Source organism: Chiloscyllium plagiosum, chromosome 26 (assembly GCF_004010195.1).
Source record: "Chiloscyllium plagiosum isolate BGI_BamShark_2017 chromosome 26, ASM401019v2, whole genome shotgun sequence".
Classification (NCBI taxonomy): Eukaryota; Metazoa; Chordata; class Chondrichthyes; order Orectolobiformes; family Hemiscylliidae; genus Chiloscyllium; species Chiloscyllium plagiosum.
Genome location: NC_057735.1, coordinates 39,984,928 through 40,011,682, shown reverse-complemented (window position 1 = coordinate 40,011,682; position 26,755 = coordinate 39,984,928). Strand labels below are relative to the sequence as shown.

General features: G+C 41.1%; 1 long non-coding RNA gene across 1 annotated transcript; it reads right to left on the bottom strand.

Annotated features, from left to right (window-relative positions):
* Nucleotides 1-375: 375 nt before the first annotated feature.
* Nucleotides 376-20,332, bottom strand: LOC122563276. Its single transcript, XR_006315550.1, has 4 exons — nucleotides 20,209-20,332; nucleotides 18,413-18,562; nucleotides 17,724-17,811; nucleotides 376-649 (listed from the first exon to the last, which is right to left on the bottom strand). It is a non-coding gene; the product is annotated as an uncharacterized LOC122563276 (long non-coding RNA).
* Nucleotides 20,333-26,755: the final 6,423 nt, after the last annotated feature.

The window sequence follows — 26,755 nt, the reverse complement described above, 5'->3', positions numbered from 1 at the left end:
TGACTCTAAGGCATCCTAAATGTTGCTTGCATGGGTCACATCCCCACTCACATTGAGTTCTTGCAGTGGCACCAGTGTGTAGTATCTGCAAAGATGCCAAGGTTTCTTCACCAGCACTTTCCAAACCCATGGTCTTTACCATCGAGAATGTCAAATGTGGCAGACGCATGGGAACACCACAATCTGCAGCTTTCCGCCAAGCCACACACCTCCCTGACTTGGAACGATATTATTGTTCCTTCATTGTTCCTGGGTCATAATCCTGGAACTCCATTCCTTACAGTACCGTAAGTGTACCTGCACGCCAAAACTCCAGAGAGAAAATGAGGATTGCACATGCTAAAGATCAGAGTCAAAAAGTGTAGGGCTGGAAAAGCACAGCAAGTCAGACAGCATTCGAGGAGCAGGAGAATCGATGTTTCGGGCATAAGCCCTCCACCAGGAATAATCCAAAACTACAGTCATTCAAGCAAGCAAGTCACCACCATCTTCTCCAGGGCATTTAAGGAAGGCAATCAATACCATGAATGAAAAAGAACATTTCAAACATTATGGAGAATCAAGCCTTAATAATAAACTAAGTCATTCAGGGGCAATTCTTTGGAAGAAAGCAGAAAGTGTTGGAGAAACTCAGCAAGTCTGGCAGCATCTGTGGAGAGAAAAAAATAAAATAATGCTTCAAGTTTGAAATGACTCCATATCATTACATTTTGTTTCCAACAATTTGTTTTTATTCCAATCTCCAGGATCTACAGTATTTTGTTTTTATTTTAGTGATTTCCAGAAACACTTCACACAATGGGTAGCAGAAATCCGAAACCCAATATTGCAAAGACTAGGGTCAGTTGTAAAGTTCAAAACTTGTTAAGTAAGATTATCAAAGATAAGGAGCAAGGGTAGTTAGATAGTGAAGTTACCAACAGCCATGATCGAATTGAACAGCAGACGTGAGGCTTATTCCTGTTGCTGTGGTTTTCCTATGTTCTAAAAAGGAGACCGTGAACTTTAGGTATAACCACTAAATTATTCCAAGACACAGAAGTTTGAAAGCCGTAGAGTTAACCTTCCATTTCTTTTGCTGTGAGTTGTGTGGGGTTTTTTTGGAGGACGTTTCGCTACAAGGTCTAGCAGGTTTTCTCACCATATCTTACTAAATTCGCCTCATAACTCGTTACCCCACCACCACAGTATCGCCCAATCTGACTCCAGCACCACACACTGCCCCCATAACAATTTGTGGTCAAGCACGATCAGTTCAAAGCTGCCCTGGATGGTTTTGTCTCTTCCTCCAGACATGACAGACATGAGACTTCCAGGGCATTGCTTTGCAGGCTGGGACATGCAGGTTCTGCTGGATGGTGTGCTACAGAGGTGGAATATCCTCATCCCCCCAGGACCAGCAATGGAGACCATGAAACAAGATCATGCTGACCTAGTCCAAGGAAAGCCACCAGCTCAGCCACTTGTAGGAAGAGGGTCAATGACTTTCTCCATTCCACCAGCATAAGTGTCACCATCTTCACTACGTGATGACTCCTAGGGATGTCCAGTTCATTCACCACAGGTTAAGGTGTACTACCTTTATTTGAAAGATGGTAGGGGTTTGACAATGCTACAGTTGGATTCCCAGTGTGAGAGAATGATTCTAACACCTGATCGCTATGTAGTGACCTCTACTGAAAGAGCAAATATATGAATAAGGGTTGAGGACTGGGTCAAAGCTAACCGAAGATATCCTCTATAATAGATGGCTGTTTGACTCTTAATATCAGGATGTGTGCATAAATACTGACCATTCGAGAAGGACAATTGCCATTGTGACTTACTTGACTAGATTAGATTTATACTTAGATTTTTTAAAAAAACATCAAGAGATGATTTCTTTGTCACAGTACTTCAGCTGTCATTGACCACACTATCACCTCTAGAGTCAAAAGATTGTGAGTTCATTGTCGCTAGGCTAGGACAGTATTATGAGATTGTTGCATTGTCAGAGTTGTTGCATTTAAGTGAGGTATATAAGACCCCATCTGTTGATGTATGGTACTATGTTGTAGAAGAGTAGCAGGGTCGTCCTAAAATCTTGGTCAATAATTTACCACTTAACTACATTTTCTGAATTACAACAAGTACCTTATTTCAAATGAAAAGTACCCAATTAATTCTGAAGTGCTATGTGACATCCTGAGGATGCAGGAGTTTTTTTTTACTTTGAAATCTTTTTGCAGAAACTCTTGTTAAAAAACAATTCAGGACCCAGGTTAATGTAAGGAAACAGGCCATTAAAACTGCCATTCTGGAGACTTATTCCTTCAGAATCCATATTTACTCTCAAGATCCCCAACTAAAGAGAATTTTCCTGTTGGGGGAGCCCACAACAGGTCAGCTAGCATCTCGAAGAGAGAACAAGGTGTCAGATGAGACCCTTCAGCAGAATATTCTGGACAATGACCATCTTCAGGTTATCCAACCATGGGAGCGTTTAACCAAAATCTTTCTAGTGTAAAGAACTGTCTATGACTGCATGTTGCCAACTGACACATTCTAAGGTGCAAGACTATGTGCTGAAGGAGAAAATAAAGCTTGGGGGCCCAATGTCAAAGGGCTCAATTGGGCAAAGTCCACGAACTAAAGGCCACTGACGCTGAAGGCCTGAACTGTAGAAAACTCCTTGCTACCAGCACCAGGGAATGTGTGACATGAAAATGTAAATTGTAAATATAATTAGTAATTGTAAATGTGGTGAGGCACTGTGCACTGTATTGAAAAATAATGAACTGTACTATTTTTTCACTGTGCCAAATTTCAACTGCAATATAATGTTCATTTACAAATTTTATAAATAATTCTTTTTTGGGTGAATTTGATCAAACTTTGTCATGTCCTTACCCAACATTCACCCTTTATAATGGAAGTCAATGAAAGCAATCAAGATCTGGAATTAGCTTCCCAAGATGACCTTTCCCCTTCCCAAGTCTGAACATTTCAACAGCATTGGTAGCCCTATATTATCGCCCTGTTTGGTGATAATGGACTCAGATTTGGTTTGATTCTAACTGCGCACTAACTGGTCCGTGTTGGACAGTGTTTACTCTGTGACCTATTCAGGAACCTCTCTCTCTCTACTTTATATCTACTTCCTCTTTTGGTTCAGGTTTTTTGCCTCATATTTCTTTTCTCTCTTCAAATATTTTATCCCCATTTCAGCTTTCTTTCCCCTGTTTGTTATCCATGGGAACAGTTGTGCAAACAATTTCACTGTTTGCTAAATGCACATTTAATCCAACGACAGCTGCCTTTTCTGTGCAAAATCCAACTGGCAAGTCAACTTGGGTGTTTCAGCCAGTGCTGTGTGTAACCATGAAAACAGATTCACTGTGTTGCAGTACGTTCTGTACCTGCATACTGACATGCATTGCATACTCTAATAATCAGCTTATAGTGTTGCGTACAGATGATTTTAGGAGCAGTTTTTGTTTAGTAAATGGCACAAACCAAACTGAAAACTGCTGCAGCCCCACTGACCCACCTCCCAAACGAATGTTGCATCAGGGTGTAAGAGTCTGAAAAACTTAATGCTGGGAATTGCATTAAGCATCGCGCAATGTGGTGATGATGCTGCAAGTGAAATAACAGCTTTGGACTGGAAGAAGACCTGTTGTTGAGGTGTGTCCCTCAGTTTTGTAACTATCATACCAATGTAACCTGTAATTAGTTGCTATAATGCAACAAAATACACTTTGAGGAAGACATGAGCCTCTTCTTATTAGACATCTAAGTGGTTTTGCTTAGAGTCTCTGTGGATTTCTACCTGGAAAGAGGATCATGGCAGCAAATCCATTAGACAGCTCATATGCCACAATGGGCAGTGGTGAGGATTCACTTTATGACATGGTGCCAATAGTAAGTGTTGCTATGTCTTACTATTAGACAGTAGGTGTTGGATATCAAAAGAATGTCAACAAAACATGACGACCACAAAGCACAACAGTGTCTCTACTTCCTCAGGAAATTCAGTATGTTCTCAAGGAGTCTTACCAATTTTTATAGATGCACCACAGAAAATATTCTATCAGGATGCAATACAGTATGATTTGACAACTGCTCTTCCCAGAACTGAAAGAAATTACAGAGAGTTGTGAACCCACTCCAGTCCATCACGCAAACCAGCCTTCTATCCATTGACTTACACTCCAATCCATCACGCAAACCAGCCTTCTATCCATCTATACTCCCCACTGCCAATGTTGAAAACAGCCAATATAATGAAACACCCCACCCACCTGATTATAGGCTCTTCTATCCATCTCTGTCAGCCAGAAGGTATAAAAGTCTGTATACATGTACAAATAGATTCAAGAACAGCTTCCTCCCCATTGTTATCAGATTTCTGAATTGACCTCACAAATTTTTAATTTAATGTTGATCTGGTTCTTTGTGCACCTTATCTACAGCTGTAACATTGTATTCTTTGCCCTAATGCATTTTGTATGGTATGATCTGTCTGTACTGCAAGCAAAATAAAACTTTTCACTGTACCAGGTACGTGACAATAATAAATCAAATCAAATTAAATCAAAAACTTCAGAGACAGCTGCATAAGGCTGTTCATGTAAACAGACAACAACAGAAAGAGTTGAACCTTCAAGATCTCTACAGAAGAGAACCCGATGACAATATTCAACAAGGTGAAATCTACAGTCAACAAAAAGCATTTAGGACCCGATAGACTCAAAGCAGTGGGTGAGTGAGAGATAGGAACTCCACAGAGTTGAGGACTAGTCACCCCGAGGAAGTTACAGATTATAACTGGTGCTGATAATCTGTAGGAGCAGTCCCAAATCAAGCTGAAGAGCAAACATGGACATCAGTTGTGTAAGGTGATGTACTCTTACTTGGAACTAGAGACTGGAAAATAGAAGTTTTGACTGCTGTGTGGCAGAGAGCAATCTGCCAAGTGTCACTTCTACCACACAATAATAAATAAGGTCTATTGATCCCCACCAGAAAAGATAATGTAGAAGCAAATATACCAGATGGATCTTTCACTATTTAAACCTTGGTGAATGTCCATGATGTGAAAAGTGCTAGAAGAATTTTGTGGCAAATCATTTAGTTTAATATAAAACATTGTGAGCTAAGTAACTTTAAATACTCACCAAGAAGCGATTATCTATAAATTCATTTGATGGCACAAACACCAGTTAAAAATTATTATTTTTCAGCTTGTGAAATGAGAAGGAGTCATAGAGTTATAGAGTCATAGAGAATAGAAACAGACCCTTGAGCTCACCATTTCTATGCCGACCAACAGACAATAAATTATACTAATCCCATTTACACTCATTTCTCCTTAGCTTACTATGCCCAGGCATTTTAAGTGCCCACCCAGTTGTTTCTTAAATGTTGCAAAAGTACCTGCCTCCACCACCCACTCAGGCAGCATGTTCCATATTTCTACTACTTTCTGGTGAAAAAGATTTTTCTCAGATCTCCTCTAAACCACTTGTTCCTCACATTAAATTTATGCCTTCTGGTCTTAGAGTCGTCAGCCACGGGGAAGAAAGTCTCACAATTCACTTAGTCTATATCTCTCTCATAACTTTGTATACAGTAGTCAGAACCCCCCAGTCTTCTTCCTCTGCTCCAAAGAAATCAAGTCCAGTATATCCAGTCTCTCCCCATAACTGAGAGTTTTCATTCCTGGCAACATCCTGGTGAAGATTTTGTTTCCAGATTGTCGCAGTGTTTGCAAAGGTCTGGGCAGACAATGTATTGTGTCCTCACTGGAGGACATTACAGGCACAGATCTTTTAGCACTCACTGCAGTTAGGGCCAATTCCAATGGTAAGAGCAACACAATTTGAAACTAGGAAGGAACAATACAGTTCTCGTCCCTGATAATTGTCCAATAATGGAAGTGGATTTTCCATGGATATGATGGGAGAACAGAACATGACTGAGCTGTGTCAAAAGCAATTATTCTCAAGGTTCAAGTGAAAAGAGTCCGCAGAAAAGCTGTTGAAGGGTGTTTGATATTTTTGAACCAGTTCCCAGCAAGCAGTCAGTGAGAAAGGGAAGTCAAATTGCAAACAATGGTGTCGTTTTTTATAAGAAATAGAAGATTCCTAGTGGACTAACTCAGCTGTCATTTTGTTGCTGCACATTAATTTTGACCATAATAATATTAGCCATCACTGTGTCAATACATTTAATTGTGCTCTCCTTTCCTATTTCAGTCTAGTGGTCCAGTTCCATTTTTAGAAATGCTGTCTCCAGCAATCAGATCAGTCAGCAGCAGAGTCTGAGCTGTAAAATTTCACTGCCAGTGAAACTCTATCAAGGACCAGTTCTGATCTGCTTCATCATTGAAATGTGACTTCGCTTTGACAAGTATAAACCAGGAATCTTTCTACAGTTGGTAAAACCGTACAGAGATTAAGTACAGAACTGAATCCATTTAATAGCAGAAGGGCAACTATTTTAAGGAAAGAGTGAAAATGTACAATAAATGAGGGCAGCACTAAGAAGAGCACAGTGGCTCAGTGGTTAGCACTGCTGTCTCACAGCACCAGGGACTCAGGTTTGATTCCAGCCTCGGGCGACTGTCTATGTAGTGTTTGCACATTCTCCCTGTGTCTGTGTGGGTTTCCTCCAGGTGCTTCGGTTTCCTCCCACGGTCCAAAGATGTGTAGGTCAGGTGAATTGGCCATTCTAAATTTCCCATAGTGTTAGGTACATTAGTCAGAGGGAAATTGGTCTGGGTGGGTTACTCTTCGGAGGGTCGGTGTGGACTTGTTGGGCCGAAGGGCCTGTTTCCACTCTGTAGGGAATCTAATCTAATCTAACAAGACAAAGAGTCATAGAGATGTACAGCACAAAAACAGACTCTTCAGTCCAACTCGTCCATGCCGACCAGATATCCCAAACCAAACAATCCCACCTGCCAGCACCAGTTTCATATCCCTCCAAACCCTTCCAATTCATATACCCATCCCGATGCCTTTTAAATGTTGTAATTGTACCAGCCTCCACCACTTCCTCTAGCAGCTCATTCCATACATGCACCACCCTCTACGTGAAAAAGTTGCCCCTTAGGTTTCTTTTATATCTTTCCTTAAACCTACGCCCTCCAATTCTCGACTCCCCCACCCCAGGGAAGAGACTTTGTCTATTTATCCTATCCATGCCACTCATAATTTTACAAACCTCTATAAGATCACCCCTCAGCCTCTGACGTTCCAGGGAAAACAGCCCCAGCCTATTCAATCTCTCCCTATAGCTCAAATCTTCCAACCTTGGCAACATCCTTGTAAATCTTTTCTGAACCCTTTCAAGTTTCACAACATCCTTCCGATAGGAAGGAGACCAGAATTGTATGCAATATGCCAAAAGTGGCCCAACAAATGTCTTATACAGCCAGTAACATGACCTCCCAATTCCTGAACTGACACTTCTTGAACATCTGGTTTCTGCACTCAATTTACTGATTATCGAAATTTGAATTTGCCTGGATCAGCTAGAACAGACACCTACAATATTAGCAGTCAATCACTATCTGGAAATGACATTTGTGGAGCAGTATATGTGAGTTTCATGCACCCACTGACATGATGGAGTACAATGCTTAACAGAAAGTGGTGGGTTCAGGATAATTCTGATACTCCATGAGACATACAGACTTCTCAGAAGTAGCAGTGGGGGTGAAGGAGGGTCGGTGTGGACTTGTTGGGCCGAAGGGCCTGTTTTCATTCTGTAGGGAATCTAATCTAATCTAACAAGACAAAGAGTCATAGAGATGTCCAGGGAAGAAAGATTGCACTGTTACCAAACTGGAAGGAAGAAGCTGCCCCTGCAACAGTGCTGCTACCTATTTCCTCAGATTGTGCTTCCATTTCACCTCAAACCCCTGGCTAGTGACTTATAATTAAGCACTCCCTTATTCCCAGTGAGTCTCATAAACTGCACAATAGCTTAGAGTAGTATAGCACTTAAACACTTAAGTATAGCTGTCAGAAAATTGCTATAAGAAATTTTGCTCGAGTGTTGTTGAAGTTTTGACAAAGAGTATCAGGAAGTCTCCCTAAGTGTTTCAAAAGAATTTTAATAATAAGCTTGTTCAGAGATGTTATTACACATCTCTAAGGCACATGGAACTGGAACTAGGGCCTCCCAGTCCAGGGATGGGAACACTACCACTGCACCATAAGCTTTTTTCAAAGATTCAGTTGCAAAGGAACTGTGTTTAAGTAGAACCTAAAATCTAAAGCAATAAATTGTTTTTCTCTTGATTATTCCTAGTCTATATTTGGAAAGGGCATTAATTAATTCAAGCACCATCCATCAGATTGCCATGCGGTCTCATTATTGAGTATTAACAAGCAATTTAAGTGGTCAACAATCATGTTCCAAGCAAACATTTCAATTCATTTACCAAGACAGTGTCTTGGACTAATGTTATGGACCAGACCAGAAACCCCTCAAAAACTATTTTAAGAAGGTAACATAGATTTTAACTTTTCTTATTTTAAAGGCAAATGTAAAGTGCTGTGTTCCAGATGTAATTCGATTAAGACCATAAGACCATAAGACATAGGAGTGGAAGCAAGACCATTCAGCCTATCAAGTCCATTCACCATTCAATCATGGCTGATGGGCACTTTAACTCCACTTACTCAAACTTTCCCCATATCCCTTAATCCCTTTCGAGGTCAAGAATTTATCAATCTCTGCTGCTTGATCTTTCTTTATAAGATCATAAGACATAGAAGTGGAAGTAAGGCCAATTGGCCCATCGAGTCCACTCCGGCATTCAATCATGGCTGATGGGCATTTCAATACCACTTACCCGCACTCTCCCCGTATCCCTTAATTCCTTGCAAGATTAAGAATTTCTGCCTTGAAGCCATTTAAGGCAGAGATTGAGACTCCAACAGCAACTGCTTAAAGCTAAACCTAAAAGCTAAAGTAAAACTTGAAAGAGAGTGAGAGCTGGCCATACCCATCCAGGCTGCTTATATTATTCCAACTTAAAAAAAAACCCAAGGCCTCACAAGCTATTTATTTTATTGGCTTTTCAAATAGACAACTCCCACCTATCTCTTAAAACCTCTCTTTAAAAAAAGTGGCCAGGACACAGCAACGTCACACTAAACATAAACTAATGTTTTAATACAGGAGCCCTGCCTTGGCCACTTCTGCAAGGCCTGAAGAAGCCAATATCCCCAAATAAAAACCATCCCCAAGATTTCAGGTTGAATACCTACACGGTATATAAGGTCCAAAAGTGACTGTACAGATTCTCACAATGGTCTTAAGCTCCTCCTGAGCTTTGAAGGAGAACGAACCAGATATGTTGCTTCTAATCTAACTCATTCCATCTGGAAAATGTGTCAGCGTGGAGATCAGACAATAGAATAGAGCAGCACTGAGAAAGTGTGAAAAGTATTTACAAAAATGAAAGGATCAAACTATAAAGGAAGAAAAGACCAAGAGGTGTTTTCATAGATGTTCTTAAAATTATGAAGAAATTCAATGGCACTGATAAACATCTTTCCACTGGTGGGGAGGTCCACAAGAAATGGCCATAAACATAAGATAGTCACGAACAATTCCAAAAAGGAATTCAAGAAAAATGTCTTTACTCCCAAAGGGTGATGAGAATTTTTAAATTATTATTGTGAATGAAGCAAATATAGATGTATTAAAGGGGAAGCTGGATTAGTACATGAGGGAGAGCCGAATGTGTTGATAGTGTGAGATAAAGTTAAAAGGAGAATGTTTCAAAAGTCACATAGATCTGTAGGGCCATTTATCTGTGCTGCACAGCATGGTGTGAATGCTCTGTAGAAAAGTAGGTCCTTGGCTCATTGTCTGCTGATGCTTTGTCCTGAGCTGTTTTCCTGGTCAGTGGTATTTTCTCAGCGCAAGGAAAGGAAGACGATCTCAACACTACCTTGGTTGGATTGACAACTAGCTGATATTCCAAGTCTTGTGTCAGCCACTTAGCCAATTAAGCTCAATTCTTTACAATTTGATTCAAATAACAACCCCACCCGATGAAGGAGTAGTGTCCTGAAAGCTAGTGCTTCCAAATAAACCTGTTGGCCTATAAGCTGGTGTTGTGTGATTTTTAATCTTTACCGTGGTACCCACTCTCCCCTTGCTCATCCTTACCTCTGAATAGCACTGGGACCCCTATCCTGACTCACACAAAAGATAGTCAGTTCCAAGGGGCAGCCACCTCAGTGGGATTCAGTACCCACAGGAGTGAAGGGGGGATAATTGGAGAAAAACATAATCATGACACTGTTATACAATTACATTGTTGTTGCGTTTCTGCTATGTTTGGAGGCCTGAGTTCAATAGACCACCCAAATAAAAGTTGAATTGTACATCTACAGCATCAGAAAAAGAGCAGCATGGCAATCAGGTCCCAGTGGCTGACACTTTTGAGATAAATCTATGAATTTGGGTCTTAGAAATAATTCATTGCCGTCCCAGTCCTCATTTACAGCCTTGACTCTAGGCTTGCCCAGTATTACCAGAGCACCCTGATTTCATCATTGCACTGTGTTCAATGCACATCCCAATTACAAAGTTCATTTCTACAAATAACTACAAGGAATAGGTTACCCCTTAAAAATAAATTAAACACCGGATCAGTATAAATTCACCCTCAAACTAAATTTTAAAGAGTGTTGAAAACAGAGCAGCAGCTATTCGCAAGTCGTATATGGGCCAGATTAACTGACCACAAAACTCAAGAGAACAACTCCATTCACCTGAAGCAGTCACCATTGTGGAGTTATCTACAATAAGCAGCATTGTGGAGGGCAGGCTTAACAACACCAGCGGCAGACATGTGAACAACTCCAACACCAAATTAATTTAATTAAACCAGAACATTTATATATTTGTATACTTGCTAGATAAAAACACCGCCAGACAAGTAATAGGAAGAGAGTTAAACAAATGTAAACATTTTTTCTACAACTTATGAGTCCATATTTCCTGATAGCTCCTCAATCCATGGATGTAATTCAATTCTGCTCCATCCATTAACAGAGACAGTATCAGTTTCTGAAATGGGGTTGGAGCTTGAAGGTAGAACGAGCCAAGGCTTCTCCTTTTGATGGGCCTCTTTTAATCAAATATAAACAAATCAGCAAAAGTAACTCCATAACTTGCCAGGAAAGCAAGTTGCACCAGGAGTTAAAAAAATAACTTTTCTTGCAGGATTTCCACAATCCAGGTGATCATAGACAACATTCCTTCTCATTTTTCAGTGAAAGGGTCTAGATAAAGTTAGAGAAACAGATAGTGCGAGTTTACTTGAGACAGAGTGATTTATCTGGTTTGTCAATATTGATGTTATCTCTTGTAACTTGTGTTTGAGTACTATGGTGTTGAGGAATCCAACAGATATTTATGATAATTAACTATTATGTATAAACATTACATTCCTCAGACACAAGAGCTCATACAAAATCAGAACAAATGTTAAGCTATGAGTTTACATCAGAGAAGCATGATTCCAGTGCAGTTTTTATACTTCAAGTGACCTGCGATAAGATAGACCGTGAGAGCTTTTTACGCTGAGCTCAGATGCAATGATGCAATATTGTCAGTAAACCTCTTAAAGGTACACTGATATCCTGACCATGAGACATAATCCAACATGTCCCTTTTTCTCAAAGATAAAAAAATCGCACCGCAAACCAATATGCAAGGTTTTATATAACACATGTTGTCAATTTGATAATTAGAAACAAATAAAACAGTTGCCAGGACCAATAATTCAATCTTCAGTGTAATGCTTTTGGGGGAGCGGGTGGGGAGCGGTTTGACAACACATTCAGATCTGATGATCAGATACTTATCAGGAGGGATACACATTGTCCTATGTTCAACTTGTTTTTCTTATTGCTCATTGTTGTCACTCAACACCACAGCTCAATCATCATCAGAGTGTCTTTTCTCATTGTCCTCATGCATGTGTGGTCTGAACTGGCTGCATAATGTCACACCATCATCAGCAATGACTGGATGATCTGGATGGTTGCATATTTTAGAAGCCTTTGTTCTATCCAAGTATTTGGATTTAAATTTAAAACTCACACTCTCTGCTCAATGTACACTTTTGGTAGTTCTTTATCTACTCATTCATCATATACCTCTTTTATTCTCCTCTGTCTTTGAAGAAGAATGTCCTGTATCTCAGAATGATTAGAGAATTGGCTGCTGGGCTATGTCATTCAAGCTTGTCTTCTGCGTGTAAATTATAATGGGAATGATAATCCTCTCTTTAGGTGTTGTCGGAAAATACAGCAATACAACCCTGAAAATCTAACTTAGATGCTCAACACGTAATGATCACTGACTTGATTGTACATGCCATACAGTCTGCAGTGATGGTATGAATTTTCAGGATCATCTGTGTATGGCCAGAATGGACAAAGTTTCTCAGGTAATCCTGATGAAGAGCTGATGCTCGAAATGTTGACTCTCCCGCTCCTCAGATGCTGCCTGACTGGCTGTGCTTTTCCAGCCCCACACATTTTGACTCTGATCTCCAGCATCTGCAGTCCTCATTTTCTCCAAATCCTTTAACACTGTCATAATCTTCTACAACTCTTGTGGTTGTCCATCTTCAGCAGTTGCTGATTGCAGCTGTTCACACTGGCTCTGGTCAAAGTGCAACAGATTAACCTTGAGAATGTCTGCAATTTCCCAACCTACTGTTTCAATGTAGACCAAGAGGAATATCTTGGTCTTAGAGTCAGGTAATCCACTCAGCGCGTCATACTCAACCATCTCAGTTGATATCTCACTTTGAAATCTTATCCCTGCAGACTCTTGACTGATTCGATTACATCATATTTGGGCTATTCTACCACAGTGAGTATGGTTTGATTCTCATGAATTCTGACTTTACTGAGACCTGTGTATCCTGCGAGTCCTGGCACTGCTGGACCATTGATATTGACCAAGTCAAATATTTCAGGAAACCAAGGTGAGTTTGTGTATTGGCACTGCAGTGTGATTCTGTTAATACATGGAATTGATAATCTGTTATACAGCACACTGCGTAATGGTCTCTGATGGGCTGTTTCATGGCGTGTTACCTACTGGTATACATATTTTTCTTGATCTTCAGTGGTAACATGTCAGCACTAGTTCTCATATTGATTTTAGCTTTTAGTGTGTGCTTGTCCTGCGTTTTCAGGACACATTATAGCAATGACTTTAAAAAGTCCTGATCCTCTTGTATCACTGACATGGTGTGTGAAGATAGCATTGTGGAAAGCTTGGTTATCTTCTAACATTTATCTTTCAGTTGCTTGGTTCTGGCCGTCATTGACGCATCTGTGTTTGTGCACCTTCTTAAGAGCCTTTCGCTCTCTCTGCTGTAGGACTCTGTGACTCTATGACCTGTGTTTGTTCTGGGATCTAGCTTGGCCTTTGGAACCAAACTTTCTGCACATGCCCAATGTCCTTCAGTGCCCGATGTTTTAAGGTTTCCAAGAACATCTGGAAAGCATTTGGGTCGGTGTAAGAAGCCACAGACCTTGTTGGTTTGGTGCATTTTGCGGACAGGAACACCAGTCTTCGCTGCACCTAAACCATATAACTGCTGTTGGCAGCCACTATTGCTTCATACCTGCGTCCATCCTGCATTGATGCATCCATGAAATAGTCATTTTCTTCTCCAGAAAATATGTAGAAATGATGACTGACTCAATCAGCTTCTCTGACAGTTCCTGCTTGGAAAAATCACAGTGGTGTGATTTTCTCTAGCATCTTCTGACAAGCTGGTCCATACATTCTTGGGTTTGCTATCTCTACGACATGAGTGATTTTGTATTAATCCTAAATTTAATTATTAACTTGAGTTGGTCTTTGAGAACCTCTGGATCTTTCTGATCTGATGCGTTAACTCTCTAAAACTCCTCCTTGTCTGTGACAAGCAAATTTTGTAAAGTTCTTTTCTCAAGATCATCGTGTGCCTGAGCTGTGATACAAACTGCATCTCTCGTCTGAACAATTATAATTCACTAAGTGTGTCACTGGATGCCCAGTCCATAATGAGGTTGCTGCCATTATTTCATTTTAAAAATGTTTGACTGTATATCTGAAGCCATGTGTCCCTGACTATATATCAGTGTAGAATAAAAACTATTCCTTCTTTAAGAAGACAGACTTTGTCACAGTCAGTATGAGAAACAGTTACATATGTAGAGACCATAGAGCTCGAGCATTCTTCCAGCCTTTGCATTGGCTCTGCATTGCAACTTTTTTATGTTTAAAATTTCTTTTAATTATGGGATTTTTAGAAATGCATTTATTCAAGAATATGTATTCTAATCAAAAACAAATTAGCTCTATTTTCTTGGTTAATAATCTACCTATAGATTTGTACAACTGATTGCACTTAGAGAAACTGATTCTGCTTATGATGAAGAGTTTCCCTTTATCTACATTGACTGTTGTCCAAAGCTGTGGCCTAGTTGGTCTTCAGTTATTTTCCCAAATATCTGCCATCAAGATATTGGAACCTTTTCTAGATGATCACCACTGCTAATATCGTGTGAGTTTGCCTCCAAAAAGTGTTTTACCTCTTGTGTCAATGCTTATCTTATTTCACATAATATAAGAAACTGGACAAGGATATTACTAAAGGAACAAACAAACAATATGTACAAATGTAACAGCCCTCAGCCATCTTAGTATCTGGGCTATTGTTAAGCTAATTGATTTGCAACAGAAGAACTTGTTTCAACAGAAGTGTCATGCTTTAAAGTAAGGTAGAGTATAAGATATTTTTACCCTCAAGTTGTGCATCATGATACAATGATGATATGATGAGCATGTCTCTTCAAGTTATACTGACATACAGACAGGGAGACATAATCTCACAGTACCTGAACCTTTAAATGGTCCTACTGTTTTGGCAGGGATGATGTACAAAACATTCAGCCTAATATTTGTTCTGCAAATTAAAGCAACTGGTCCAGAGGGTTTGTGACTAATCAGCTGCCTTAGGTTCCACTGAGGCTGACAGTGAGTTTAATGGATTGTTTGTCTAAGGAAAGTCTCAGACAGTCATAGAAATATACAGCATTGAAACAAATCCTTCAGTCCAACTTGTCCATGCCAACAAGGTATTCTAAATTAATCTCCCCCTTTTGCCAGCAGTTGGCCTCTAATCCCTCCTTATTCATATACCCATCCAGATGCCTTTTAAATGTTGCAATTGTACCAGCCTCCACCACTTTCTCTGGCAGCCCATTCATATACACACCACCCTCTGCATGAAAAAGTTGCCCCTTAGGTACTTTTTATATCTTTCCCCTCTCACCCTAAACCTATGCCTTCCAGTTCTGGAATCCCCCAGCCTAGGGAAAAGACCTTGTCTATTTACCCTATCCATACCCCTCATGATCTTACAAACCTCTATAAGGTCACCCTCCCATTCAGCCTCCAAAGTGCGTTCTAAATACATCACTTCATTTGGGGGCACATAGAATGTTTGTTCACAGGCTACTGGAATGTAGAGGACCTCAGCAAATAGTGAGGAATCTCTCTGTCCCTTGGGTGGAAATATTCTCCTTTCACTCATTCTAAGCAAAGGAGTATCACAGCCACTAGTGTCTGAATCATTAATAGGAAGAGATTCTTAACAAAATTCAGCTAACTTGATGATTATTAACAGCACAAGCTGCACACTCTCTGGAAATCTAAGATGAGTCATTAAACAGTTACACACTTTTACCACTTCAGAATTAGGCAATCATATAAATTCCCTGACCCATGTACCACATAATACTGTCAAACAAGCCAAGTTTGAGGTAACTAGCATTTCTAAGAGGTCTGAATTCACAATCTTAAAAGATTTTCCATTACTAGTCATCCCCAAAACAATTCAAATCATCTCAGGTTTTGGTCTCTCAAAAATCTTAACTCTTTCTGACCATTTATTTAAATATTGCCAAGTTGACAGGAGATGGAATGGTCACACTGAATAAAAACTATTATCCTGATGTTGTGCTGATTTCCCAATCCAGCCACAGATTCCTCTGCGTCATTCCAGTATAAATGAAAAAGGAACAGTGCATTCAGTGTCAGAGCTGATGATGAAATCCACTGAGGTCTGGGTACACAGGAACTGGAATGAAAGAACTATAATGTTGTGATAACAATGTGGTGCCCTCTATCAGGATTGCGTGATTGGTGCTGTGTTTTCCTGACAGTTTAACTGAGAACCTAAGCATACAGAGAGTGACTGTCACCGATTCAATCCCCTTGTCACTGGTGATTTGTTGCAGAAGCTCCTATTGAGTTGTACGTTTACAGCTTATCCAATGGGCAAAATCAGTAAATGATTTAACTTGTTAAGCTAGCATGGGATTGTCCAACCTTTCCATACAGGGAGCATATTTGTTTTCCTTGGGTGGGAGAAGGTTGGTGAGCAAATGCTGTGACTCTGGTGGGCCATATGTTGGGCATCCTTTATCAAACAGAACTAATGTATAATGCAATCAAAAATGACCCCCAGTAACACTGGACTCTGATCTCACTGCAGTCACAAGCACCAACTTGCAAATAAAATATGTTCACCGGATGGTCTGGCTGTCCAATTGGACGATACCCACTGAAATGTCCCAGTTCCCCTGAGCGCACCAACTCACCTGGTGCGTTGTGACTATACATAACTTCAGATTGACAGAGTAGCCAGTGCTCAGCACATTTGTGATTCCTGCATTAATGTTGTGGTGTTTGCTTATTGCTGTTTACTGGATCTTTCCGATACATTTCCACAGGCTTCTACTTTGACCTTTCACTAAGTTTCGATGAGGTGAATCATCTCACTGCAGAGTATCAAGTCGTACAAGTTGCACCACACCCAGTAGAAATTGGCTCGTGGATCTACAGAACGGAGCAGGTTTTCTCTTTACAATGAAATGGAGAACAGCAGAGACACACTATGTTATACCATACATATCAATCTCCCTTCCTATAAATACCCATGTCTATTTCTATAGTAACCCCCAAACAAGATCACCTTCCCTTTTTAGCTGGTTGCTAGACACTGAGATATATTGTGATTTTACAGACCTACAGTTGTTCTGTGTCTAAGAATTTTCAAGTGACAGCTGGGAATGAAGCTGCAGGGGTCTTGCAGGGAGCAGAGTTCAGGGAAACCTCCAATACCATCAGGGAACAACATGCTATTCTTGATATCAATGTAGTTGGAAATTTGACCAAATCCAAAACGATCATAAGAATGTAATAGGAACACAATTGGGCCATTCAGCCTATCAAGTCAGCCATTCAATAAGACTCAATCTGACTGTGACCCAAATTCTACTTTCTTGCCTATATCCCATATATATCCCTATACCTTTGACTGTCTTGCTTAACACAGGTTTGAGTATGATCAATGTCACAGCCTGCATGTTCTCTGTGGAAGAGAATAAGACTAATTACTATCTGAAAGAGAAAATTCCCACCCATTTCTGTCATAAATGGAAGATCCCTTATTTTTAACCTGCACCCCATAGTTTGAAACTCCCTATGACGGCAAACATCAGTCTAGCTCTTCCAATTTGAAGATCAGGAATACAACAACATTCCCCAAAAGGTGGAGCCCCGAGAGCTCCCACTGCAAAGGTTACCCAGGAAGTGTGCCCAGCAGGTTTGATCACTCGATGAGCAATTACCTTGTTCTGGAACCTTCCAATAAAGTCTCCAACGCTGAGTTAGAGTCGATGAACTCAGAGGCTCTAACTCACATGCCAGGTTAGTTACCTAGGAAACATTACAGGAATTAAAACTTGCTCCAATTCCTGGGTAAGTAAAAATCTGATGCTGACCCCTTCACTAAATCATCAATAAACATACCCAAGTATCCTCCCTGAGAATCCCTGCATCGGCTCTGGATCCGATCTGACCTCCAACCCCAACTTGACCTGGCCTCAACCCTCCACCCAAGCCGTAATGCCAGCCAAACTACTGTTCCTCTCTCACCCACCTGTCACCCGACTCCCTCACCAACTTACCAGCCATTCTATCTTCTTACCCACCCCTTGACATCCAATCCCTCACTCACTTCCCATCCTGCTCCCTTACCAACATACCCTCTCAGCCACTCTATACACTCATTCATTTATCACCCTACACCCCTTACACACTATATCTCCGTCACACAATTACCTATCTCCCTATCCCCTCACATAGTTACCTATCACCCCATCCCCCTTACACATTTACCTACCACCCTACCAAAACCCCCTTTCCCAATTTCCACTCTATTCCCCTCAACTTCCCATACTGTATTCCCTTAGCTTCCCACCTCCTTGCCAGTATGCTCCCCACACCACACCCTCACCTACCTACCTTACACACTTACTTCTTTTCTGTAGCTTGTCAAAGAGATTTGGGACCTTTAATCCTCAGAATGCCGCAGTTAATACTGTAACAATTGGCTGTGCCTTGGCCCCAGTGATCAGGCACACTCCACTTTTCTCAAAACTTGGACGTGTGGGCCAGAAGCCTGGAGCTTAAATTAAAAAGGAGCAGAGCGGTTCTAAGGTGCCTCGGTACAGATACAAAAGATCAAATTCTTAGGAAGCAAAACATAATTAGACAAGTAAAGAAATAAACAGTCCAGCATTATAGGTCATAGGAAAAAGTTAGAAAAATAATGAAGTAGAAAGTTCAGAATATCAATCTTTCCGGTAAATGTTGATTTCTGTCAGACAACCTTTCTCATCATTGAAACCTGAGTGAAACGCGAAATCCCAATTTCTTCAGATAATTGTTGAGGTTCTACAAATGTCAAATATAGATGCTGTTTTTACTTTTCTTTCTGTGTTTTTCTCTCTCTCTCGACCCATTCCCCTTTTCTTCTTGTTCTTTCTCTTTATGTCTCTGATTTAACATTGATTACACTTTCTCTAGTTCTCCTGTCTTCTCTGTCTATGTGCTCTGCATTCCTCAGTGTTCTATTCTGATTGTCAGGAAGTCAGAAGGCTACATTTCCAATGGGTCATCAGGCTGGGACCTAGTGTCTGTGGAGTTTATATATTGTTGCCCTGGGGATTGGTTCAAGTTGCCATACCCCAGGACAGTTCCAAATTTCCAGTTGGTGGGAAGGGTGGAGAAAGGGTAGTGCCTGCCAACTAACAAGTCCTTAAGTTCATTGCAAAGCTCATGAAGAGACTTGTTGGCTCAAAATTGGAGTTTATAAATGTAATTTATAGCGAGTATGAACACTCTTCTGTATCTTTGTACACAGCTGTCAGGTTTTGCTATAGAAGCCTGCTAGATTGTTTTGTATTCATTTCTAAATTAATTCTGGCAATAGTGCTGCTCCTGTCCTCATTGTTGATAGCAGGAAATTTGGCATATCTATAAAAACTATCTATTTTTATAAAGGCCCCATAGAAAGCATTCTATCCAGATGCATCACGGCTTGGTGTGGTAATTGCTCTGCTCAGGACCACAAGAAACTACAGAGAGTTGTGAACACAGCCCAGTCCAACACACAAGCCAACCTTCCATCCATTGACTCTATCTACACTTCTCGCTTCGGAAGGCAGCCAACATCATCAACAACCCCTTCCGTCCTGGTTATAATCTCTTCCAACCTCTTCCATTGGACAGAAGATACAAAAGCTTAAACACATGAACCAACAGATTCAAGAACAGCTTCTTCCTCACTGTTATTAGACTCCTGAATGGACTTCTCAAATTTTATACTTATTATTGATCTTACCCTTTGTGCACCTTCAAATCAAATCCTGTCAAATTAAATCTTTCCACTACTCTACCTACGTTTCTACTCCAAGAAGCTTGCCCTAATTGGCAAGATAGGATCAGCCCCCCAAGATGGCTGCCATCTGCCTTTGCCAGTGGGGCTAGCAGACAGCACCTGACTCCAGGGGGCAATTGGCAAATATAACTGGGCACTGCACTTGCTTCCTTACATTTAAAAATAGCATCATGACATCAATGCAGCTTAGGGATGGGATCCACAACCCAGAGTGTTGGATTCTTGACCCTGCATTGAATCCTTATGGTATTCAGCCCATCAAAACTGTGCTAGCTCTATGTAGAGCAATCCAATTGGTACCAGTCTCCTGCCCTGTCCTTATAGCCCTAGCGAGTTTGTTTTCCTCAACTGACCATTTTGAAATGACTCACCACCTCTGCTTCCCCAGTTGAGGAGGTCCCCTGTCTCACTCAGGAACTGGATGTGACGTTTTCTCTGTTGGCAGCTCACATTTGCAATAACACACAAAAAAAAACCCTCTTGCATATGTTGATGTCTGACAGCAAATAGATGCCCTGCAGCAGCAAAATCAGGACCATTCACTGAAGAGAGGAGTTTGCCACCTGGTGGCCAGAAATATAAAGCAGCTTAAAGGAAAGAAAAACAAATTGAAGTGGCCTTAGAAGGTGCCTGATAAAAAAAAGAGCATTCTTTGCTGGTTCGCATGCTCTCTTGTGCATCTACTTTGAAGTCCTGGATAAACATGATTATTGTTCATTTATGGTTGCAGTGAGAAATTCTGTGGCTGCAGATGGAAAGCCACATCAAGAAGTCTGGCAACTGTAATGCTGTTATGGGATACTGTATTTCCAACCGGTGCTCTGACTGTACAATAACGTTCACTTCTACCACGGTTACTTAGTCTGTTCTAGGCAACTAATTTAAAACCCTCTGTACTCAAGTATCTCTCAGACATCCCCAGATGGCATTCTGAATGAGCTGTACATAAAACACACAGGGGATGGGGGTGGGGGAGCAGTAATACTTTAGTAGTTCCAAAAATTGCAATCCCATATCCAGGGACCTCAAAACAGCTGTATAATCCAAGGAGTCTCAGTTTTAAACAAAAACCCGGATCACACGATTGTGGCCAGGGAGGAATAGAGTTTACCCGAAAGAGCAGCACAGTGGCACAGTGGTTAACACCGCTATCTCACAGACCCAGGTTCAATTCCAGCCTCAGGCGAATGTGTGGAGTTTGCACATTCTCCCCGTGTCTGTGTGGGTTTCCTCCGGGTGCTCTGGTTTCTTCCCACAGTCCAAAGATGTGCAGGTCAGGTGAATTGGCCATGCCAAATTGCCCACAGAGTTAGGTGCATTAGTCAGAGGGAAATTGGTCTGGGTGGGTTACTCTTATGAGGGTAGATGGGCCGAAGAGCCTACTTCCAGACTATAGAGAATCTAATCTAATGCTATGTAAACTGTTCCTGGTGACTGGGTGAGCAGAAGAATGAGGAAAATAAGAAACTGGGTAAAAGGAAAGAGAGGGAGTTGGAACTTGAAAGTTACTGCAGAATAGAGAGCTTAGGGAGCAAAGTAATGATGAGAAGCTGTCAGTGCTTGAGGGAAAGTTGGCAATATTCAGAGACTCGATACTTCTGCTCATGTGAGTCACATTTTATGCAATTATATTTATAAATATATATATTATAAATTTTGTACAATTACATTCCACTGTTTCAGGCACAAAAATCACAGCTTAGTGCAGCAACAGAGATAAACACTTGACAGCTTATATTGGTTCAGTGTCATCAGGGGCTGCAGCATTTCTGTCTGCTATTGAAACAGAGCTCCTGGTAATATAATGGATGAAACATCTCCATACAACAGTCCTAATCTCGATTTACTCTTTAGAGGGGACACTCCTCAGTAATGTTCAGTATTGTTTGTGTCTCATTGTTTGTGCTTGTGACACCTATTACTCTGGGTCAAACAGGATAAACTCCATCTCTCAGCAATGCCACTGCAATTCTGTGATATGCCTCTGGTTCTCCGTATCTCTGGTGTAATGCTGTGCTGCTGGTTTTTTCAGGTCTGCCTCCAGTGTAATATGCAGGTGACAGTAAAAACTCATGTTACTGTAGCTCTGTCATAATGTTCTGAGTGGTTCTGACTTGAAGAAGCTTGCACCAGGCTCTTAACTGGGTCAGAATTGTACTGACTATCTCATGTCCTCATTGGTACAACAATCAGATTAAAAACATAAAAAGAAAAAAAAAGCCTCAAACAAAGGACAGGCCAACAAAGTCTGAACAAGAGGAAAGTGAGGACTGCAGATACTGGAGACCAGAGTTGAAAAGTGTGGTGCTGGAAGCGCAGCAGGCCAGGCAGCATCCGAGGAGCAGGAGAATCGACGTTTCGGGCATTAGCCCTTCTTCAGAAATGATGCTGGTGTGCCAAGCGAGCTGAGATAAAAGGTGGGGGGGAATTTGGGGGAGGGGCGCAGGGAATATGATAGGTGGAAGGAGGTGAGGGTGAGGGTGATAGGCCGGAGAGGGGGTGAACAAGAGTCAATATGCTAAGTGTAGTTTTGGATAATCTATCTAGAGAGACAAGGAGAGAGAGAACAGCCATACAAGTTGCGATAACTGACAATTGTAAACATACTTGAAACACAAGTTTTATTGATAATATTGGATATGAAAGTTTTCTTTAATCAACCTGTTGAGTGGTGTTATTACACACCTCTGGAATAGGCGGGCCTTGAACCTGGCTCCAAGGTAAAGATACAACCATTGCACCATAAGAGTCCTAACACTGGGTCTGATTATGTTCTAATCAACCTGTTGGCAATGTTATTACGCACTACTGGAGCAGATAGGACTTGAACCCAGGTCTCTTAGCTCATAGGTAAGGACACTATCACTGTGCCACAAAAGCCATAACATTGGATCTGAATTTGGGTGGATATATAAGAGGCAGCTGTTGCAAATCATCCTATATTGTATCCCTATCGCTATCCAAATTCATTTCTATACAGTATGTCACAGATGATAACTGTACAAATTGGAACATCTGTACAGCCAATTGAGATGTCTATTTAGATGGAAAAATAGATAATTTTTATCTTCATCACTTTGGCAGTGAACCAACAGACTCCATCCCTTAGAGGAAACGCCTAATTAGGTCCTATCATGAGCAATTTGAATTGTTGGTTTACTGATCAAAGCTGTTTTATTGTGCTTAGAAAGTGTAAATTATTGAATAATTTGAACCAGGCAAAGTAAATAACTTTGTGCTAAAATAATTACATTTCAAATAAAAGCAAAGCATGTTGGGTGCTGGAGATTTGAAATAAAATCAGAAATTGTGGGAGGAATTTCTGAAGAGCAGTCAAATTGGACTCAAAATATTAACTCTGTTTCTCTCCCCACATTTCAAATAACTCAAATTAAACGACATTTGAAATGAAATGTGTAGATTGAAAAGAGTCAAAGGTTAAAAGACTGAAGTCAGAGGTCAAGTGTGTATGAGCCTGATTTGAAGTTTATATTAGTAGCCCCCCCTGCTGGTCAAACCAGAGTAAATGGGACAATGGAGGGCATTTTATTTGTATGGGACTATTGAGATCCTGTGCTGTGCATTTCAACTTCCTCAAGCTGTTTAGTAATCCAACATTTCTGCTCAGTATGGGCATGGGTTTCTGTATTCTGTACAAAGTAGACTCAAAATTTGGGGTCCGGACCCCATATCCTTATATTGATGTTCCTGTGGGAGTAAACATTCCAGCTGGCATCTGGCATGTATTGATCCAAGCCACATTTTATTAAGTTCCAGTGGACTCCTGGTCACTTAATTTTATGGGACTGTATCCCTTTAACTTTATCCATCCTAACTCTATCAGGAATGTGTCAAACACTGGTATTTCCTACTTTCATTCATGGTGGACCATGAAGGAGATGGACAGAAAAATGATCAGTTCTTTAGAATTTTAATGTTTCTGAAGGATTCTCGGGGTGCGTTGGACCGATAGACGTACACACGGATGGGTACTATGAGTGATGAGAGTTGACAGCGTAGATTGGTTTCAGTTGTGGATGAGATGCAAGTTGACATGGGCACGCAGTATGAAACAATGTTATAGAAAGAAGGAAAAGAGGGAATATGTAGTGCAGGCAATGGGTTATAGTGCGTTTCAGAATTAATAGCTAGTGCAGAATTAATAGGCTTGAGTTTCACAATGACACAGAGAGCCATACAAAACCAATGCAGCTGGAGGGCAATGCAAGTTGCCAGAGCAACGTGGCCTCCCTGAACTATCTGCACTACCACAGCCACAAGATCTACCTGCATGCATTCTCTCATTGCCTGAGCAAGTAGTCAATGCCAAGCCCGATATAGGGCAGGCCCTGTGCCATACAGTGAAGCTAAATCCTCAAAATCAGCTGGGGCCAGTGAACTAGCAAGTGGGTGAATGTTAGATATTTGCATATCATTCAACACATGGCTCGAGTTCCCAAATGATACCACAACTGCTATTGTTATAGATAGTGACTGTTTCTTGCACCAGTCTGGTCATTATGCGGTTCATTAAATGAGCCTCTGTGGGTTATCTCAGTGGTGTCCTCTTCCGTCAATCATATGCAAGTGGAACAAAGGCTGATTGCTATTTATGTCATATCTTTTCATATCAACATTTTCGGAAAAACTAAATGACCTCTCAGGACAGACTGTTCTAGTGATATCATACATCGTTATGGGAAAGTGGTGTTTCTAAGAGAAAATCTTTAGCCAGAAATGTGAGGGTTGACTTTTACATGAATAATGTGTTTGAGGGATTGAAATGCACTGTACCCCATTGCCTAGCTATTGCAGAGTTACCAAGGCAGAGACAGTTAATGGGTTTGCTGAGTACATCGCTCCAGCATGGTCTTTGTTTTGTTACTTTTCGATAGTTATTTTTAAGTTTTCTTTCCCCTCGTCACCTCTGCTTCTGAAGATGAAGGCTCCTGCTGTCACTGGACTGTTAGTCAGCCTGTATTATCAGACTCATACGGCCTTCTTGTTTAACTGGGGTACATTTCACAGCAGCTCTGATGCCCTGTTCAACAGGTAGCTTACTAAGCCGTTAATTGTAGTCAACTCCCCTGATCCTTGCAAGCTCAGTGATTAGGCTATCCACTATCACATCCTTACTTCATTATCTTAAAAAGTCACTGACTGTAACTAGCCTAGTGTGGCCATTTTGTTTAGAAAACACAACAGGCTGTACATGATCCCAGTTTTATCCCTCTCCTTCCCTCACTATGATGCAGTTCTGAACTGAATTGAATTTATTGTCACGTGTACCGAAGCAAGTGAAAAGCTTTGACTTGCAAGCAATACAGGCAGATCACATAGTAAAGTAGCACAGATAGTAAATAATAGCTAAACAGCTTCAAAAACAAAAACGTAGGTACAGGCAAATGTTAAGAGTTTGTGAGTCCATTCAATATTCTAACAACAGTAGGGTAAAAACTGTTGCGAAACCAGCTGATGCATGTGTTCAGGCTTCTGTACCTTCTCCCCGATGGTAGAGGTTGTAGAAAAGAATTATCAGGGTGGGATGAATCTTTGAGAATGCTGGCGGCCTTTCCTTGAAAGTGGGCCTGGTAGATGGATTCTATAGATGGAAGGTTGGCCTTTGTGATTGTCCAGGCTGAGTTCACCACTCTCTGAGACCGTCTCCGATTTTGAATGCTACAGTTGCCATACCAGGTAGTGATACATCCAGACAAAATGCTCTCTATTGCGCACCTATAAAAGTTGGCAAGGGTATTCACCATCATGCCAAACTTCCTCAGCTGCCTGAGGAAGAAGAGACATTGTTGGGTCTTTGTAACCAGTGCGTCCACATGAAGAGTCCAAGAAAGATTGTTGTGGATGACCACTCCCAGGAGCTTGACACTCTCCACTTGTTCCACCTCTGTGCTATTATTGTGTTGGGGGGGCATGAGTAACATCCCACCAAAAGTCAATAATGAGTTTCTTGGTTTTGCCGGCATTGAGAGCGAGGTTGTTCTTAGTGCCCCATTTTTCCAGCACTTCCACCTCCTGTCTGTTGTCTGTTTCGTTGCCATCTGAGATTTGACCAACTATGGTGATGTCATCAGCGAAGTTGTAAATGGCATTAGTCTGGTATTTGGCGATGCTGTCATGGGTATACAGTGAGTACAGTAGGGGAGCTGAATACGCATCCTGGATGGCTCCAGTGTTGAGTGTTAGTGAGGATGAAATATTGTCCTCAATCTTCACTGATTGTGGCCTGTTGCAGAGAGTGGGCCTTAGTCCGAGATCACTAAGTTTAGTAATCAGTCTTGAGGGGATAATAGTTTGAAGGCTGAACTGTAGTCAATGAGTAAGATTCTTATGTAGCTGTTCTTGATGTCAAGATGTTGTAGGGAGGTGTGAAGGGGAGTGGGGAGTGGTTTTTTTTATTCATTCACAGGATGGGAGCATTGTTGGCTGGACCAGCATTTATTGCCCATCCCAGAGGGTAGTTAAGAGTCAACCACATTGCTGTGGATCTGGAGTCACGTGTTGGCTAGATTGGGTAAGGATGACAGTTTCCTTCTCCGAAGGACATTAGTGAACCAGACGGGTTTTCCAATAATCGGCAATAGAGTCATGGTCATCATTGGACTCTTAAATCGAAGTAGTTATTGAATTCAAATTCCATGGCGGATTCAAACCCAGGTCCCTAGAACATTACCTGGGTCTCTGGATCAACAGTCCATTGATAATTTACTTGGCCATTGCCTAGCTATCTGATGCTTATCCCAAACCCCTGTTTTTTTTAAATGTATACATTACAAATTTTCCAGTTTGGATGACATTCTCAAGTAACACACCAGTAAGGCTTTAATCTTGGAAGAGGAATATCTGCCTTTGCACGGTATTGGCTTCTCTTCACTGACTCACCACCACCAACACCCAAGG